Genomic DNA, 6,934 nt, shown 5'->3' on the forward strand with positions numbered 1-6,934 from the left:
CTCTTTAAGGATCTGTACAAAGGGAAGCCTTAAAATGTATGGAGACAAATACAAGGACTCTAAAGGAATTTGATATCTGTTGTACATGGGCCTACAGCATACACTAACATAGCCCTATTCTTAGCCAGATTAACATAAATCCTCACACTGAAGTATTTAAATCCCCACTACTTTACATAACATGTCAGCTTCAATGAAAGAAGAAAAATTCAAGGCATGCTAAAAGGCAAGAAAAAATATTCTGAAAAAGTAAAGCAACTAATCAGAGCCAGACTCAGATATGACACATGTAGGAATTATCAGAAGAGATCATTAAAATTACTAAGGTAAGTGTTCAAAAGGAAAAAAGTAAACAACGTGACAGATGTTGTTACTGTAACAGATGAAATGTTGATAATGTAACAGATGAAAACACTAAGAAAGTGTCAAAGGAAATTTTAGAAATTAAAAATACAGTAACAGAACTGGAAATTGTCTTGGACAGATTCATTAATATATTCTACATAGCTGAGGAAACAGTAAGTGAACTTGAAGCTAGAGTAATAGAAATTTTACAAACTGAAACATAAAGAGAAATATGAACTAAAAGTAAAATTAAATAAGGAAAGATAATGAACAGAACACCCAAGAACTGTGGGAAAATCATAATAATTAAAAAGGCAAAACATACAATTGGAATACCAGAAAGAGAGTGTGGAAGAAATATTTTGATTCATATATCCAGTTAGAAATTAGTAATTAGTAAATAAGTAATTGAGTAATTGCTAATTGATGGCAGGCACTAAGCTATAAATTCAATAATCTAAGAGAACAACAAGAAAGACTTAATAAAAAGCAAAAAACAATTCTTTATGTCAGAATCATTCCCTTTCTATTGATTTATGGAAAATATCAGTGACATTGTCTCCAATGTGTACTGCAAGTTTGTAGAAATGCAAAATGTTTTCAAGAACTGATAGAAAGACATCAGAAAACAGTCTACAAAAGGATTCAATAAAACCAATTTGTGTTAAAAAAAAAAAAAAAAAGCTACAAGTAGGTATACCATATTTAAACAGCAGGGGGGGAAAGAGAAATTATTGAAGGAAGATAAAGAAAAATAGAATATTCATTATTTTAACTTTTTATTTTATATTGGAGTATAGTTGATTAACAATGTTGTGCTAGTTTCAGGTGTATAGTGAAATGATTCTGTTATACATGTAATATATGTATTTTTTTTCAGATTCTTTTTTCATTTAGGATACTCATTTAAAGATAAATAAGAATAAGGATTTCTGCAGGCTTTTCATCAAAAACCATGCAGAAAAACAAAAAGGAATGTGGGTTGAAACATTTAGTGTTAAAAAAAAAATCTAGAAATCTATATCCAATCTATATCTAGTGAAATTATCCTTCAAAAATGAAGAAGAAATAAAGACTTGGGGAAAAAAAATGAAAGAAATACTTCTAGCAGACTTGTTCTGCAAGAAATGTGAAAGGAAGTTCTGTAGGCAAAAAAAAAAAAAAAAGACATGTCAGAAACTTGGATCTACATAAAAAAGAGGGTTGCCAAAGGTATAAATGAAAACAAAATAAAGCCTTTCTTTCTTATTCTCTACTGATATAAAAGACAGCTGCCTGTTTAAAGCAATCTAGTAACAACATATCAAGAATGTAGAATCTATCGTAATTGATATCAGAGAAGGCAATGGCACCCCACTCCAGTACTCTTGCCTGGAAAATCCCATGGATGGAGGAGCCTGGTGGGCTACAGTCCATGGGGTCGCGAAGAGTCGGACACTACTGAGCAGCTTCACTTTCCCTTTTCACTTTCATGTATTGGAGAAGGAAATGGCAACCCACTCCAGTGTTCTTGCCTGGAGAATCCCAGGGATGGGGGAGCCTGGTGGGCTGCCGTCTATGGGGTCGCACAGAGTCGGACACGACTGACGCGACTTAGCAGCAGTAGCAGCAGCAATATCACAAGCTCTGGGACAGAGGAAGTGAAGATAAATGCTTAAGCGTAATTGAAATTTTGCTGTGCTTAGTCACTCAGTTGTGCCTGACTCGTTGAGATCCCACAGACTGTAGTGGGTCAGGCTCCTCTGTCCATGGGGATTCTCCAGGCAGAATACTCAAGTGGGCTGCCATGCCCTTCTCCAGGGGATCTTCCCAACCCAGGGACTGAACACGGGTCTCTTGTATTGCAGTCACATTCTTTACCATCTGAGACACCAGATTGTCTTTGGGATAAAAAAGCAATGTGTGTATCTTCAGACTTGATTATAGTCAATTATAAAGACTTTGCCTGTCATGTCTTACAGGCTAAAGCTGCCTTCCCCACCCTGGACTTGGTGCACAACTTCTGCATTTCAGTCTCTGGAGAGGGTTGCAGGAGGGTCTGAGGCTTCCGAGCAGTCAGGCTCTTCACATTCTCCATGGCACTTTCGGACTCAGTCCCAGGTGCTTTCCACTCCGGTCCGCTCCCCACCCCCAACCCCCCTCTCCCACCACCAAACCCTGACTCAGGGTCCTTCTCGTAGGCTCTCAGCAGTGAGCCAGTCCCCACATCTGAGCGGGTCCACCTGGGGAAAGGAAAGGTGGAAGCTGGACTACCTTGGTTTTAGCCTCTTGCTTATTCCCCATTGCAGTAAATGATTAAAGACTTTCCTTTGTTAGCTTGTTGTTTTAGTTGGCTCCTCCGACATCTGTCAGCTAGGTTCTTTTTAGCTTAACTCAGCTGAGGTCCTGACAATTGCAAAGAAAGTGTTATAGTGAGAAGGGCCGGTGCACATACATTATGTAAACACACATATTGTAAATTCTAGGACAACTACTAACATAGTTTTAAGAAAAATGAAAAACTAAATAATACACAAAGGGAAAATGTTAAGAAAAAAAGAGAATCAACAAAAAAGTTGGAGAATTTGAAACCTCTCTGTTACAAATTGATAGATTAAGCAAACAGAAAACCAGGAAGGACAGAGTTGACCTGAACAGGACTATGGACTGACTAACTTGATCAAACTAACTTTACAGAATTTTCCATCCAACTGCAGAAAACACATCTTCTCAAGCATACTTGAAATATTTACAAAAGTACATCACATTCAGGCCATAAAACTGAACTGATCTGTGCAGGTTGGTAAGAAAGTCTGAGTGCTCCCTCTTTGGGCACTCTCAGGAGATTTATGCTGGAGAAACCAAAGCCAACCTTTATTTACTCCTTTTTCAAAACATTTTTGGACCTGCTTGGGAGTCAACCATATTCTCTGTAGAAAGTTTTAGTATGTTAGTAGTAAATATTCCTATTCTTTCTCAGTGCATATATGTTGTCATCTGTATTAAAATCTTATGTCTGAGTGATTTACACACATATAGGGTAAATGTAGAAAGTAACATAATGACCCATAATAGATAATCAAAAATATGATCCTAAGAAATGTAACTCTTACCTTGGTTTAAAATAAAATGAAATAAAATAGTTTTGATTTTCATAAATATTTCCAAAATAGAATTATGATTTCTCTTTAGATATACTTAACTTATTCAAGTTTGTAGATGCTTTAAGAATAGACAATTCTTTCCAATTCATTGCATCTTTTCAGATACTATTGACTTGCTCATTCTACCTTGAGGCCATTTTTTTTTTACCCCCCACTGTTTCCCATATATATAAGAAAATCTGTCTGTGGTTCTGAAAATAAAAGTGTTTCTCGCCCAACACAGATTTCTTTGAAAACCTAATAGGAAAGCAGTTGGAAAAAGAGACAGGGGTTCTTTTTTACTTTTCTCTCAACCTCCCCGTTTGATACTTTTCCCTCATGACTTGGATTTATTTTGGTCTTGGTTTGTGATCGCACTCTAATTTGCACAGCTCAATTCACCCAGATGGAAAATATAGCTACCCATGGGGGTAGCAGTACATTTTTTTAGACATATTTCTTTTCAAGGTTTAATGGTTTATATATCCTCAGGATTAACTTTCTTAAACAGTGGGCAGTCAATATTTTCACTGATTGATGTTTAAAAAAAAACGTATTTCTGAAACTCTATGTCTTAACATCTTATAACCCTTCTCATATGTCGTCATAATATCTAGCAATATCAGTGGAGAACAAAGACGTGCAAAAATCATTTCTTGGAAGAGAATATATTTGTGCAGAAATTTGTAGATTGTATGGCACTTATGTATTTTATACATCTCAGGTTCTGTGTGCAATTCAATTTTCATCTATCTTGTTGACACAAGGTTAGCTACTTAGGGTATTAGTTTTTGAAAACTTTCAGGAAAGATAAATAATTCCCTTTTACATTAACCGAATGTGTTTATGAGCATACCTAACACTACATGAATTCCCTCTTCTCCCATGTTTGCTTGTAAATGTAAAAGAAAGATCAGCTTGCAACAAATTCATTTGAAATTTAATTTAGAAAGAAGAGATATTCCTTGAGGGGAAATATATTTTAATTTATTATTAGAGACAAATTAGAGAATTCACTCGTGGTGGGGAAAACTTTGTAGTTTCACGCTGTAATCTCAGTTACTTCAGTGGAAATACTTTAGCACCTTTACTCTCATCAGACCCTGCCATATATTATAACACCCCCAAATAGATCAAAAGCAAAAGCATCACTATAATGCATGGTCATCGGATTTTTTATTGTGAAATCACACTTCAAAATGCCTCATTTGTATTTTATCTTTTTGATAGTTGTTACCTTAACAGAAACTAGTATAAATGAAACTAAAAAAAAAAAAAAGTGTTGTCTTCCTCATGTAGGTAGCTGAATGCACCTATCATCTTTTCCATTTTTTCATCATGTTTCAGACAATTATACTACTTTTTCCTCTGGGATCTTAGAAAATAATACTGTGATCTGAATGTATTAACTAGCAGGGGGTAGAATTCAGTGATATGTTTCTTTGATGCTGGGCTCTCTTTATATACTACCACTAAGACTTCATTTCTTACTTGGTAAGATCTCCATATTCTTTTTTTATTATAAATTTATTTATTTTAATTGGAGGCTAATCACTTAAGAAAAGCTTGAGTAGTTTTTTTTTTTTAATAAAGTGAAGCTTGATAAGAAATATTAGCTGTTTTATATGTCAGTCAATTATTCAACAATTAAAGGAACTTGATCAACTGTAAAACTATTTGCTCAAGATTTCAGATTAAGACAATTAAGAATCCTGTACTAGATACTTTTGCAGATATGTTCTGTCCATGTCTCCTTTCCCATATGTGCTGCTTTGATCACTTTCTCTGCCACTGAAAATCTACATTCAAATATATAGTATTTGACTTACCAAAATTAAATGATAATTTTATCCTCATGTCTTCCCCTATAGATTTACTGCAACTAAAGGAAAAAAATAGAGAGATAACATGGCGTTCATTTAAAATCTCCAGTGCTTTGCATATGATCAGAATTCTCAAATATCACTCAAATATTTGGTGATCTGAATGAAAGTGTTATGTTAATGATATTTATAGAATGCAGTATTTAAATGAAATTTATAAAATAATTTAATTAAATGCCACATGTAATCAGAGTATATTAATCCAGAGTCTCACAAAAAATACTGTAATTTAAACCATGCCAATTATGTTCCTGTCACTACTTAATATTTTGTTATTTTTAATACAGCAATGCTACTATAAAAAACAATGACATATTCTCAAAGCACCCATTCTAAAGCCCATCCTACAGGCAGGATCTCAACATAATTTTTTATTCTTGTATCAAAAGTCCAAAAATATTCATTCTGTATTAAAATCTGCTCTATGGAGTCTATGGTGTATTGACATACAGGATATAGTGCTTACAGTATGGACAGATAGGGAACAACTAGTTAATGAAATCTCTGGTGAAACAGGGTTCATAAATAAAATGTTCAGGTATAAGTTTTCCCATAGGTAAATCCCCAGAATCATATCCAGTTAAAATTAAAATTTCAGTTCAGTTCAGTTCAGGCACTCATTTATGTCTGACTCTTTGCAACCCCATGGACTGAAGTATGCCAACCATCCCTGTCCATCACCAACTCCCAGAGGCTACTCAAACTCATGTCCATCACATCAGTGATGCCATCCAATCATCTCATCTTCTATCATCCCCTTCTCCTCCTGCCTTCAAACTTTACTATCATCAGGGTCTCTTCCAATGAGTCAGTTCTTCGCATCAGGTGGCCAAAGTATTGGAGTTTCAGCTTCAGCATCAGTCCTTCCAAGGAATATTCAGGAATTATCTCCTTTAGGATGGACTGGTTGGATCTCCTTGCTATTCAAGGAACTCTCAAAAATCTTCTCCAACACCGCCATTCAAAAGCATCAATTCTTCAGTGCTCAGCTTTCCTTATAGTCCAACTCTCACATCCACACATGACTACTGGTAAAACCATGGCTTTGACTAGATGGACATTTTTTGGTAAAGTAATGTCTCTGCTTTTTAATATGCTGTCTAGTTTGGTTGCAGGACACGACTGAGTGACTGAACTGAACTTAACTGAACTAGGTTGGAGGGGCCTGGTAGGCTGCATTCCATGGGGTCACTAAGAGTCGGACACGACTGAGTGACATCACCTTGACTTTTCACTTTCATGCATTGGAGAAGGAAATGGCAACCCATTCCAGTATTCTTGCCTAGAGAATCCCAGGGATGGGGGAGCCTGGTGGGCTGCCGTCTATGGGGTTGCACAGAGTTGGACATGACTGAAGAGACTTAGCAGCAGCAGCAGCAGGTTGGTCATAGCTTTTCTTCCAAGGAGCAAGTGTCTTTTAATTTTATGGCCACAGACAACATCTGCAATGATTTTGGAGCCCCCCAATATAAAGTCTCTCACTGTTTCCATTGTTTCCCCATCTATTTGCCATTACGTGATGGGAGCGAATGCCATGATCTTAGCTTTCTGAAAGATGAGTTTTAAGCAAACTGTTTCACTCTC

The sequence above is a fragment of the Bison bison genome, unplaced genomic scaffold, assembly GCF_000754665.1.
Source record: "Bison bison bison isolate TAMUID 2011002044 unplaced genomic scaffold, Bison_UMD1.0 scf7180017864515, whole genome shotgun sequence".
NCBI classification, from domain to species: domain Eukaryota; kingdom Metazoa; phylum Chordata; class Mammalia; order Artiodactyla; family Bovidae; genus Bison; species Bison bison.